Below are 14625 nucleotides of genomic sequence, written 5' to 3'. Positions count from 1 at the left end.
GTATCACCCTAAGTACTTCTTCCTTTCAAAAGCACTATAGGCTGTAATGAAATACAGTCCCTCTTTAAAAGGTCAATGCAGTGGAAAGTCACTGGAGTCAGACTGGAATAACTGCACAAGCCAGCCTGGCTGAACTTGTTTTTTCTGAATGCTAATCAAATCTGTATCTTCATATAAACTTTTGTGCTTGCTTAGCCTTGTTTTAAAAACAACACCTTCTAGCAGTTGGGATCAAATCCAATTTTACACAATTTAAGGATGAACTATATAAATATTACTTAGCATGAAGATGAAAAGTAGAATTACACTTCTAACAGTGAACATATTTATCCCAAAATATTGCTCAATAACATAACAGCAACAGTAATCATTTTAATTAAAAATACCAGCTAATCTCTATGTGTTTTGGAATAAGGAAAGCAAATCTCTGCCACAAATACACACGGATGCACAGAATAACAACCATCTTCAGGAAGAAGACAGTAATGCTGTTATTGCTCGTTATTCATCAGCTTTAAGATGTAAAAAGCACCAAATGTTTGGATTAGAAAAAAATAGTAAAATCTTATTTTTAATGACTTTTTGATAATTGCAGTGTCTAAGATTATTAAAAATATATGTTGAGATTAAGAATCTTAATTTCAACTAACCAGCTTGGATTATGGACCAGGGCCTATCAACAAATCAGGTTACGTATATCAAGACGGACACTTGAAATTGCTCCTCACATTAAAAAAAATCACTATTAAATCAATCTGAGACTGAACATGTTTTCATTGCATTTGGAAAGGTTCAGACATTAAGACGCACCTCGGCTATAACCTAGACTATAACCTAGACTATAACCAAGTCTGCTCCGTTAACATGATGAAATCCAGATTATTTCTTCTTATTCACACTGTGTGATGAGACATTCAGAACTGAAAGAGTGAAAATTACCTTTCTCCAATAAGCTCCATAAAAATTAGAATTTAGTTGTTAAAACACTGTGCAGAGTGCATCAGAGGGAAGGCCAAGCATTGGGTAGCTGAAATAGGAAAGAAAAGTAACCTTTAAGTGTCTTGCCTTTCATGTTAATAATATTGAATTTAGTGAGTCCTTCCCAACGTTTTACTTGCAGAGCAAATATTTTCTCTTTCAGTTATTGAACTCGTGGTGTGATGTCAGCTAACAGCACCTTCAATTTCTTTAACTAATGAATAAAGATCACCAGAAAAGTGATGAACTACTACAAAGTTTTAAAGGAGGGTGAGACAAATGAGTTTTTACATGTAGTTCAGAGGTTATCTTCCAGGTTTTTTGAAGATCAGTAATGTGGGTTTGAATCTGGTACATGTATGCACATAGAGTAATTATATGTCTAAGAAAGTTTCCATATGATTTTAGTGAGACAATGTGGTAAAATTCAGCTGACCTGGCTGGAGAATATTTGGGGTCTGGTACTACACAGAAAGGGAAAATGTTCAGGAAAATTTGCCTCTGTTTTCATTTTTCTTACCTTAATAAAGATTAATAACAATTCAGAAATTTTAAGTGTTACTGAGTTTATCACTAATCTGTCATTTACAGTTTCAGCAGCACTCAATTGCATGTTTTCCTTCCTCATAAGGATCTAAATGCAATGATCAATGCACTCGCCAGCTCTAACCACAGTAGAGTTTCACAGAGATTCATCTGCCCTGACTTCAGAGTCTAATAGTAGCTTATACTCTAGTAGCCTAGCTACTGCCTTACAGTCTCGTTGTGGAAGCAGAAAGAAGAATTTGGAAAGAAATTGGAAAGAAATAGTCACCTACTGAGGGTGATATCAAGTGTTGTTGCTTTAACTTACCACATTCTCCAGGGCTGGGATGCTCTCCTCTTTATTTGTTTACAAGCAGCTATTCATTTTCATCTCTGCAAATGAAAGAAATGATCAGTGGGATTAGTAAACTGTAAATTTGCATGATCGTTAGGGATGGATGAAAGAGAGATGTCATTATAATTTGGCATATGTGGGGTCCTTGCCTTAAAATACATAGCTGTTCTAGCATTATATCTTAAGTGCCATTGCCTCTATTGACATTGCAGAGTAGTTATCTTTTAGCCCTCCCAATGTTTAGGTGTCTGGTTTTGCGTACTATGGAGGAACTGCTGATCTCCTTGTCCCTGCAAACCGAAGTCTTAGCACGGCTTTGTGTGAAATCTTGTCAAAGGCTGCAAAGGGAAACGCTGCCTCACTTAACCTGCTGGAGTTCTATAAAGGACTCCTAAAACTGGGATTCGCCAAGTCTGTGTGTATTTGAACATATAATGAGGTTTTTCTGAGGTCTGGCAAATCTTTTTTTTTTGGGATTGGTTGAATATAGGACATTTTAATGGTTAAGTCTTAAGTGAAAAAAATCTACAAAAGTTAAACATTTCACTTTTTTTTTGGCCAGAATATCTTAAACACGTATGGTGACCACCTGAATCAATATCAGTTCTTCTTCTTACTTTCCTGTCAATTATTAAGTGTTTCGCAAATTTTCTCCGAATTTCTTTTATGATGTACTGTCATCTGTTCTTGGTATAATTGAAAGAAACATATCCAATGTTAAAAAACGTCTATTTAAACTATGATTAATCATTAATGCATGATATCACATAACTTGGTTTAATGTCACACATCCTAATTCAATCTCTTCCGGATATATCCTAGTTTAATCTCTTCTTGATTCAATTTACCCGATCAAGAATTTATCTAGTTCTGTACATAGCTCATGCTCTGCGAATGCTTTCCATTCTAGAAGTTGCATGGCATAAAATCTGCTACTTATTTGCAGTGATTTTATTCATTTTCTAACCATTTACCAAACTGTTTGTTGGGGTTTTTTTCCTGCCAAAGTCACTTGTTCCTATTTTGGGCTTCCTTCAGTAAAGCAGGCATTTATTTTAAAAGTACAGCTAAGGTCCTTGGTTAGTATCAGTTTCTTCACGGAGGTTATGTACATTTACAGAAAAGGAAGTTTTGACAGATGGCTTCAGTAATGAAAATATGTCTAGGAAAAAACGGGAGGAAATTAGCAAAACTGAAGTCCAAGAAATGAGAGTCTGCAACTGCACATAATAAAGGCTAAATATATAAGACACTTTTATCAAAACACATATGAAACTAAACATTAGCATTAGCTGGCTTTTTGATGGATTCAACACAATGCTGAAACTTGGTATACTTTTTGTATAAAATAATGATACTTTTAAAATACATCTTTCGAGGATGAAATACCCTGTACAAAGTCTACAGATTCAGGATCATATTTTAAAAAATGCCATTTTGAAGCCTTCAGTTAACTTTCTCAAAATGTTTCTAGGAAACACAGACAGCTGAGTGAGATCTCAGGAAAGACAGACAGAGGAACATTACTGATAGAATTCAAAGAGAAGGACAAGTGGAATCCTGTAAGGGTCAGATTTTAATGATAGGAAAAATACGTTAGAATTTGATTAAGGCTAAATTTTGGGTCAAAGGTAGAAGCAAATAAAATTCTTGAGCATTTTTTTTATGAAAATTCTCAGTGTTAAGCAGAAGTAGTCCATAGACGTTATAGCAACTTTTCAGAATTTCACCAGTAAGTTCCTAAGAGTACTATCATGCACGTATGTACTACAATGTGTTCAATTGAAGGAGTGGTTTGCAGTAAGGCATTTTATCCATACTTAGAAGTAAGTTAAAATAACAGAAGGAAGAAATTAAGCAAATAACAGAATAAGAATTATATAAAGTTCAATTGTTATACAGCTGGAGACTGTACTACAATGCACATTTATACAGAGACAGTTGGTATTGAGGCTGTAGTTTGATCTTCAGCATTTTACTGCTTAAGTATTAACCATGCAGTACCAAAGGTCTCTTTACATTTTTTTGTTCTTCCTGAGGTTGACAAGCTAGTTACTCTGCAAGTAAGCTTTCTTAACTCTAGGACAGTTCAAGAAGTCAAATATCTTGTTTTCATTCATATAACCTAAAGTTCCCAAATCATTCCTTTTAGAACAAGAAGAAAAATACAAATTTAGAGAAAACATTATCCTGTGATAGTTCAAACACTTATATTTCCCCCATAAGTTCAGAAATAAGGGCATGAACAAATCAGAGACCTTTAGCAACAGAGGGGGTGGCTGTAGAATACCAGGACATGGAGACGTTTAGGAGAAAATGGGAATATCACAGAATCACAGAATGATAGAGGTTGGAAGGGACCTCTGGAGATCATCTAGTCCAACCCCCCCGCCAGAGCAGGTTCACCCAGAGCAGATTGCACAGGAATGCGTCCAGGAGAGTTTTGGGGCAGCTTGTTCCAGTGCTCTGCCACCCTCAAAGTAAAGAAGTTCCTCCTCATGTTTAGATGGAACTTCTTTCTATGACCAAGTTTGTGCCCGTTACCTGTCGTCCTGTCACTGGGCACCACTGGAAGAAGACTGGCCCCACCCTCCTGGCACCCAGCGCTAAAATATTTAGAAGCATTAATAAGATCCCTCCTCAGTCTTCTCTTCTCCAGTCTAAAAAGACCCAAGTCCCTCAGCCTTTCCAGATGTTCCAGTCCCCTAATCATCTTCGTAGCCCTTTGCTGTACCCTCTCCAGCAGCTCCCTGTCCTTCTTGAACCAGGGAGCCCAGAACTGGACACAGTACTCCAGAGGCGGCCTCAGCAGGGCAGAGCAGAGGGGGAGGATAACCTCCCTCGACGTGCTCGCCACACTCTTCCTGATGCACCCCAGGATGCCATTGGCCTTCTTGGCCCCAAGGGCACATGGCTGGCTCGTGGTCATCCTGTTGTCCACCAGGACTCCCAGGTCCCTTTCCACAGAGCTGCTCTGCAGCAGGTCAGCCCCTAACCTGTACTGGTGCATGGGGTATTCCACCCCAGGTACAGTACCCGACACTTGACTTTGTTGAATTTCATAAGGTTCCTCTCTGCCCAACTCTCCAGCCTGTCCAGGTCATGCTGAATGGCAGCGCAGCCTTCTGGTGTGTCCACCACTCCTCCCAGTTTTGTGTCATAGCAAACTTGCTGAGAGCACACTCTATCCCTTCATCCAGGTCATTGATGAATATATTGAACAGGACTGCACCCAGTAGTGATCTCTGGGGAACACCACTTGTTACAGACCTCCAGCTAGACTTTGTGCCACTAATCACAACCCTCTGAGCTCTATCTATCAGCTAGTTTTCAATCTACCCTACTGTCCGTTCATCTAACCCACACTTCCTAAGCTTGTCTAAGAGGATGATGTGGGAGATGGTGTCAAAAGCCTTGCTGAAGTCAAGGTAGACAACATCTACTGCCCTCCCCTCATCTATCCATCCAGTCATGCCATCGTAGAAGGCTATCAGATTGGTCAGACATGACTTCCCCTTGATGAATCCATGTTGACTACCTCTGATAACCTCCTTTTCCTCCAGATGCTTTGAGATGACGCCCAGAACGAGCTGTTCCATCATCTTTCCAGGGATGGAGGTGAGGCTGACTGGCCTGTAGTTTCCTGGGTCTTCCTTCTATTCTTCAGCATGAGAAAGCATGAGCAAAAACTGACTGTATAATTTATGACATTGCTTCAGTTGCTTATTTGAGGAATTAGGTACCAAGAAAAAATTGAGACTTTTCTTGTTTGATACTTTTAAAGTATAATCTGATATGACAGAAATGCACAACAGTGCTTCAACATTATCAACCTGACCCTGATGACTATCTGATTAAGCCACAGGCAATTACTAAGGTTTATCCACTTCCATAAACTTCCTTTCTATGTCACTTTTAATGGACTATATATCATGTTGAGATACATTTAATCACAAATGTAATGTAACAGTAGCTTTCTATTGCAGTATAAGTTAGAATAGACACTTTTTTGGGTTTGAACAAATGTTTGCCTCACTGATAAATTGACAGTGTTCCTGTATCATCACTACAGAGAAATATCTAATCTATCTTCTGGTGCATAAGATTTCTGCAAAAGAACTGCTTCTTGATGCTAATGACAATACAGTTACTGAAAGAACTTCAATGTAGCATGAGCATAACTCATGAACAGTACCTAGAAGTTAACTTTGTGTTATAAGCTAACTTTTGGGTGCATTCTAAATTCAGTGCCTGTATTAGTAGTCTCATGCATGAACAAATTAAACTAGGATATCATTTATCAGCATACAAATTATCAAATATTTAGTAATTTATTTATAATCACTCTAATATTTTTTCCTAGCAATGAGATGCAAAGATGATAATGTAACATAGACTCTTTTTAATTTGCCAAATAACTTTAACTGATCTTATGTGACTCTTGACTAGTATAATATTTCTCAATTACCACCAAGACATTTTCTCTACAGAATGTCACACGTTTTGACACACATACACCTGCGCTTATGAAAAATAATTAGTGGCTAGTGAAAACAACTAGCTTATTAAAGAAAAAGAAACTTCTGTAAAAGGAGTTTGGAGGCTGCAGCAGGACCGAAAAGTCTACTAAGCCAACCACAAAGTCTCAGGTTGGTTGTATCATATAATTTTGTGAGTTACAGGTAAAAGTATGTTTTAATAAGTGCAGTGGAGGTGTTTCCAATGCACTTCTCTTGAACAGCTCTTCAATAATGATTTAACACATACTATAATAAAGGAGCTTGTACGTGGACTTAATACATTTTATTTTATTGCACTCTACTTTATCTCAACCAATTTTCACCCTACTTTATCTGAAGTGACGAAACATTTTCTGCCTGTGAGCAAGATAAAATCATTTCAATGTTTCAAAGCGATAGTTAAGGAGTTGTAAGAATATATGTATGCTTCCTTTGTCTGTTTCTAGTCAATAAACAAATAATGATCTCTCACTGGTTAGATTACAGTGCATTGCAACAGTATAACTAGTTTGCATTGTCAGCTCTATACAGAAGGTCTGCCCCACTGAAGGCTAACAACTTTATCTCAAACAGTTCTCCAAAGTATTTCTCTCTCATTATCCAGAAAAGAAATTCCCCCTCTGAAATATCACCTCCTTCAGCAGTCACTTCTCTTTTTTTTTTCCCTCCAGCTTTACATTTCCATTTGGAAGATCTTCATTTCCCACTTAAATTTTGAGGGGAGCTCTAGATGACTTTCAGACTCAAGCACATTCTTCTTACGGTTATTCCTACCTGCAGATGACAATGGCAGCTTTCTTCTCTATGTGGCCTTCCCACAGAGGCACTTTTTATACCTGATGTTGTTTTCTTCAGCCAAACTAACAATGTGGTATTCCTTATCCGTGTTCTTTGACACCAGATTTCAGTTTAAAATCAGCATGGTCATAACTGAGGACCTCGTCTTATTTTCCTTCTCCTCTTTTGTTTTTGAGTTGCTATGGATCACTGCTTTCTGTTCTTCTTTGGAGGTCCTAATCCCTTTCATGTTGTCTACCTTCACATAGAAGCAGATTAAATGGTATATCACCAGTGGTCTTTCTCTTGATAGTTTCACATCAGCTAACAGAGGCAAGACTAGCACAGTGTAGCTATGTTCCAGCTGCCTCACACTAGTTACCCTGAGTACTAATAGCAGTTAACCACAATAAACCAGAAATCCTGAAGTTTAATTTACCTTCCTTCTTACTCTTCATTAAATCCTGTGCTGTTACCATTATCCAGTAGCTTGTTTAAAGTTAACTCAGGTATTTCTACGTTATACTTCAGTCACTCATTTGGCCGCGTGACAAAATACTCTAAGTGCAGGCAATGTTTCCTTGTTTTAGTTTTACATTTTTCATAATTCATTTTATTGCACTGTTCCCTTAAACTCTGTAAAGTATTTGTATACTTCTGCTTCTTTTTTTCACTGGGTAATAACTACTTTTCTTATAGGTGTTAGTCAGTGACAGCCAGGAAGCTCAGAAGAGATAAGGCTGTGCCCAAATAAATAACAGGAAAATTCAGGAATTCTATTCTTCTTCCTTGTTTCTTGTTATATGAAGGCAAGAGCACAATATTTTTGGATTGACCTGCAGCAATTCAAATAACTATTATTTGCATATTAAATCTGTCTTGTTTATAGCAAAACTGAAACAGCTTTCGGTTCATTTTCTTCAATTTAAAAAAAGTATGTCATATGATTTCCCTCCTGGTTGCACCTTCAGCTCTCATTCAGACATTTTCAGCATTTTACTAGTAGTCATAGTCTAGTACTAAATGTAACAAACTGGAAGCTCTCAAGTGTGGTTACAGACATTAAATATGCAATCATTATATTAAGGGTTACGTTTTATTTTTGCATTATTGCTGGGTCCAAAAACAGGCTGGGGAGAAGAGACGTGGGAGCAATAAAATTTTCCAAAAGTTATATTCAGTAGTTGAAACATGCGTGAGTTTCATAGTGGCTTGGCTGGTTTTTTCTTTTCTACATGTACATTTACAACCCACAAGGAAAGAAAACAGGAGTGCCAACATATCTTAAGTAGATCTATCTTGATTTTTTTTTGGTCCAAATAGAATATAGACCCTCAAAGTAACTTGAAAATGTCTGTTCTAACAAGACTTCCAGGTCAGTATTTTTGTCCCATTGTATTCACATCAATATCCTAAAATTTGTCTGTGTGTTAGAACTGTTGAACTGCTTAAACAGTTGATTTTAGTCACCACTATATTAACGCTAGTTCACTGTGGCAGCACTTTTCAGTGCATTTACCTTCTTTTATAATGGGCAAGAGAAATCTACTTGCCAAAAAAAAGGCTTGTATAACATTGAAGATGAGGTGAAGCCATTGGACGCATATAAAACATGTCAGATTTACTAAGAATAATTTACTTTCTCAGTAACACTTTTTACACTTTAGAATAGGTTATATTTACAAAGCACCTTACCTTAAACCTGGGAATAGTTCTAACGAGATACCTTTCACATTGTGCATTTTAGATTACTTTCGATATCCAGCTTATGAAAACAAATGTTTAGCTTTTTCTTTCCCTCTTGCAGTGTTAAGAAATTGTGCTTGTGTGGGACACAACAGCCGAGTTCTTTCTAGTGCGTCTGACTCAACTTAAAAATTAATAAAGCCGTACATGCGGTTGTCAGTAATGCTGGGCAGGACTGATCAAACTAACAGATGCTCATTCTGGACAATAGAAGGAAACTAAAACTCTACAGGGTTCATGCAAGAATCTGACAATCTTGGCCAACATAAAATTGATGCTGTATATTTATTTCTGATTTGTCATCTGATCCCTAAAATAATATATATTTTCCCCCCATTGTTACATTTTCTTTGGGAGGTCTAATTCCATCGGAACAGGGCTGCCATTCAATACAAGTCAAGTAGGCTGTTGCCTATGGCAGGGGAAGCAAAATCATTGCCCTTAGATGAAAATGCAGTCTTGTACCAGTATGTTTATTTCCAAGCCCTGCCTGTACTGATGCCTACAAATCCAGGCTCCCTGTTCATGGGCCTTCATCTCCCCTCTGCTGCCAAAGGGGCAGAGGCAGTGCCGGCAGCTCAGGGCTCCATGGCCACTTGTGAAGATGGACAGCCAGGGTAGTAGCCCACCTCCTTCTGGATTGTTGCCTGCCAGCTAGCAACAAGCTTGCTAGTTATTGTCTTACAAATAAAATCAGTAATCAAAATCTGAAAAGTAAGATAGATCCCCATTTCTGCCCTAAAGCTGGAGATTTCTTTCCCAACAAAGCATGGCACACAAACAGCTGGTTCTGTACAACTGAGTGGGTAAAAGCAGCAGGTACAGAAACAAGCAGCTGTCAGCAGGATTGCTCTAAAGCTGACATGAGTCCGTCAAAACAGAAGGCTGTTCTGCTAGGGGCTGATATGTTTGAATGTGTTTGTACCTCTTTGTGTCAGTCCTCTTGTTCCCTCACCTTTGCTGTGGATTACCATATGTGAGAAATGGTGAATCAATTCCCTATTCGACTACGATCAAATTAAAAGAGACAGAGGAAGAAGTTGGCAAGAAAAGGAAGAGAGAGGCTGGGATAGGGAAAGGAATTAAAGGGATTAAATATTCCACAGTGGAGAAGTGGAGTTCAGATCTTACTTTTATCACTTTCTCACCTACTATGCAAGAGTATGTAAGGATGTGATTGAGGAAATTACCTTGACAGTGGTAAAGACCAAAATTTTGGGCTCCACTTTCAGTACTTTTCATGCATTTGACTCAAGAGTCTAATGTTTTAGAATATTTTGTATTGTAAATGACAATGTAATTACAATACATTGTATTGTTTTACGATATCTCATGCTGGGAACCAATATTTGGACTTTCCACCTTTCAGAAAAATAGATTCAAGCTTATTTTTAATTATACTTTGAATCTACCAACATAGTCAACAACACTGAGAAAATTATGTTCTTCAAATTAAAATTTTATAGAAGGTGACAGAAATTTAGAAAATTTCAAAATTAAAGTTTCTTACTATGTGAATTATCAAGACCGCATTCATATTTTACATAACCATTTATACAATTACTGTGGTCATCACAACATCACAGAAAATTTGGAAGAGTGTATTTCTTATAGGCAGAATGTTTATATTCAAGCAGAAAATACTGGTCTCCTGGTTGTTATTAATAATTTATTGAAACGGTGTCAGAAAACTGCTTATCAACCTACAAGAAATAGTAGAATATGGGGTCTGTCCTGTAAGGTTTACAGTTCAAAAAAGATACAGGGAAAAACACCATTCCCTGGGTAATCCAGTAGTAGATAACCATTACAGTATATTTCCCCTGCCTTCACATCCTGTTGTTATTTTGGTTTTTTTATTAGTGATTTTAGATTTTAGTCAGCAGCTTTGGAGTGACTCTTCAGGATTTTAGTTTATATAGGGTAGTTTTCTCAGCCCTCTGATCCTTTTGGCTATTCTTGATTCTGGTAAACATTACAGATGTTTGTCAATTGAATTAACAGCAGAAGAAGGATGTGTTTTACGTGAAAGGATAAGTTGGAGTAATATGAGAAAGAGGCTAAGCAGGAGAAGAAATAATTACCCAGGCAGATAGCAGCAGCAGATGGTGATTTCTACTGGGAAAAGCGTGCAAGGATTCAGAAAACAAGTACTGTGTTATGGGGCTTTTAAAATCTGATGGCAGCACTAACATCTTTCAGAAAATGGATGTTGAACTGTATCTCAATGTTTTAACAGAGACAGAACAGCTAAACTGAAAACAACGAGCAGTTTATGGATAACTTCTTTGAATTAGTACTCATCCTGTCCATCATACACACTGAACCCAAAGACTTACTGGAGAAGGCAAAGAACTGCTGCAAAATGGTCAAGAGGCTAAAAGAGAAAATTTGAATGGATTTGTACTACTCAAACTCTGGAGATGGAAATTCAGCACAAACAATTTAGGGACCAGAGCTGAAAATGTACTATGGAGTCTCCAGTTCCTGCCTGTTTTGCTTTGGGAGTAGAGCTCACTCTGCCAAGTTACAGCAGCTCAGGGGCTGATCTGACTTGGTGCAAACCGATGCAGAGGGAAGCTCCACATCTGCAAGTGGCATAAACAGTACCAGCAACCTGAGTAACTTGGCTGCTGCTTCTTCTCTCCGCCATGACTTTCCAGCCTCTCGAGTCTAGCAACAGAGAGCAAGAGTAGCATAAGAGCTTGCACACCAAATCTAAAAGTATACTGGTTTTGGACTGAAATTAGTGACTTTTTTAGGATAGGATATGCCAGCTTTAAAAAATAGATCTCACTAGAAAGCTTGTGAAGGTTAGCTCTTAAAGAGCAATCTTTCCAAATATGTGTGATGTGTTAACTACCTTGTTTCCTTTTTCCTGCAGTTTACTTGAGGAAAGAAAGATATAATTAAGGCAATTGCTTTTGTGAAAATCCTGTGCCTCCTGTGGTTCAGAAACATTTCCTGTTAGTTTTCCAAGTCCAGAAGTGGTGCTGTTTGTTAGTGATTGCAGTGTTCATGTTCAGCATGTGACATTCTGAATTGTGGCCACTTAAGTATACGAAGTATTCCTTCTAAACACAAAATGAAGATATAAAAAAATCATTAAAACTAAAAATCCGGATCTGACTTTTAGTTCTAGTTACAAGGTACCTAGACTCTTTATATGAGAGAGTTTCACTTAATTTTATAAAGTAGGAATTTACTGTTAATTTTGGTGAATTTGCTTCCAATTCTGTATTCTTATCCATCTTTTAAAGAAGATATTTATTCTTCATAAAGCGAGGAGTTGCTTGTTTTATTTTCACTGAAATAATCTTCCATCCCCTGAAAACTGTAGTGTTTGCAGTTATCTGAGTTCAGCTTTGACTTTAATGCTCTTCCAGGTACGCTAACTTCACCTTACCTTCTTTGAGGTAGGAGTCATCTCATTGATTGTCTTGAGTAAAAGGAAATGGCTCATGCATCTTTCGTACATTATAACAAATGTCCTTTTGCATTATAATTGAATGGTGATTGTTGTGTTCAATCAATGAGAAAGGTTAAGGGAGCTTCTCTGCCAGCATTTTTAATGGAGAAGTCGATTAAGATTCAGTTTAATCATTCTGGCTGCCTCAGAATTAAAGCAACAAAGACCATCAATGGCACTATAATTACCAGTCTTTCTCTAAGTTTACACTGCTATTTATGCAGCCATAAATTTTGTTATAATGCACAATGTGACCAGGTTAACTTGCTTTGTTTGTAATGCAAAATATTTCCCTTAATTGTACTGTGGATAAGAAATTGTTGTGATGAAGTATATATAATTCAGCCTAATAAAAAAGAGAAAAAGTAAAAACAACCCCTCTGTAGAGTCTGACTGAGGTGAATCAGCCTGATAACTTGTGTTAAATAGTTTAAAGTCATGGCCTTAACCTTGGGATACTAGAGACATATTTTACTTTATTGAACACGGAGACTAGCATCACTCCCAGGTGAGTAAAAAGGGTCAAATATATTATTCTAATCCCTGTTCCAAACAGAGAAAAGGTCATTATACACTACCTATTGCATGCTGCCAAAGAGTGAAAAATTCACATTGGGGACATGGGTGCAAATCTATTCTAGACATGGCCTTTAAAATGTTACTAAAATGAATGATTAAGTGGTTTTGAACAAGAAAAAAATTCTTGAAATTGATCTCGTTTATTAATTAGTTTGAACTTATAAAGGTCTTACTATAAATAGCTAGAAGACTAGAAGAAATTGCTCATTTCAAATGAGAGTGAGGCTATAAAAAAAAATTGTTTTCGTGTAATATTAATACCTGTAAGTATGGTTATCCATTTCATTTGCTGCTGCTGAATGACAGATGACAGGATATCTTGATTTATCCAGGATGTTTAGATAAGCATGTCCAGCACTTCCAGCAAATTAGAGACACAGGATACTTTTGTTGCTTTTGTTCTTTTTCTGTTTTTTTTTCTCCTTTTCCCTATAGGAATTTCATTCAAAAAGCATTGAGGATTTCTTTTTTTCTCCACAGGGAGGAACAAGCTTTGACCAAACTTTTCACTAACTTAGAAACACACTTTCTCCATGCAGAAGCACATGTCTGGAGATGGATCAGTGTAAAAGAGAAAAATGGTCCTTCTGCCTTTATAGGTAGGTAGAGGGCAAGATGCCTTTTTCCATCCCGCAAACTCATGTTTTATTGAAAGCTCAACTTCCCTGAATGAAATAATTAAATTTTTGTTTCACTTTAGCTAGCAAAGCTATTTGTAAAGTTGCATGAAGACCAGAAACAGGAGTGCATTTTCACCAGTTAAGTTGGTGGGATCCATGTGGGGATCTAGTGACGGCTCAGCCTCAACTGTAGGTCTCAGAGAAATCAGTTGCGGGTCACCTAAAATGAAAAATTCCCTCCCTGTGATTTGACTAAATATTCTTGTGATTTTTTCCTATCACCTTTCGTGATTCTTTATTTCTATTAATAGCATATTTTATATCTTGTAGTTGTGCATCTTAACTGAAGATGGATTGTATTGTCCCTGTAGCTTGTATCTTGCTGTTGTTCTAGAACAACTTTTCCTTCCTTTTCAGCAGATTCTGAACTAGTAGGAGAGGATCATCTGACTAACAGCAGTTATTGAATGACAATTAAAACAAAACAAAATATCACATCACACAAAAATTTTTCAGTGTACAACTCCTGGGCTTGCCATTTGCTGCATAGTTTATGCTTCTTGGAAAGCTGAGCTTGAAGGTGTAATCAAAGGTATTGATATATACAAATCTGGACCTCCTACTGGCTATAAAACTACACATACATGTGGTAGCAAGATACGGTTCTATAATGTATTTCTGTATCAAACCAACTCTTTCAGTAGCAGGAAATTGTGAAAACCACTAAAGAAGACAATTTAAAAATGTAACTCCTTAAATTTGTCTCCAAAGAGGTAAAGACAAACATGTAAATCAGCTGTTTATGAAACATTCATGTTTGAATTTAAAAAGCATATCAGTATACAGTGAGCATCACTGATGTTAAAGTCAGGAGCTTAATCCTCTAAAGAAAACAAAACACATACAGTGCGTAGGCAGCCTGGCATAATTCCTTCAGATTTTCTACATGTGAGTTAGGGTGCGGAGGCTATACTTAATTTAAAAATAAGATTGACTAATCTATTTGAGTGCTTACTGCCTTGTAAGCAGAGAAAAGAGTAGCGCGCCAGAATGGAA

The sequence above is a fragment of the Gavia stellata genome, chromosome 1, assembly GCF_030936135.1.
Source record: "Gavia stellata isolate bGavSte3 chromosome 1, bGavSte3.hap2, whole genome shotgun sequence".
In the NCBI taxonomy this organism is placed as follows: Eukaryota; Metazoa; Chordata; class Aves; order Gaviiformes; family Gaviidae; genus Gavia; species Gavia stellata.
This window is presented reverse-complemented; position numbering follows the sequence as displayed.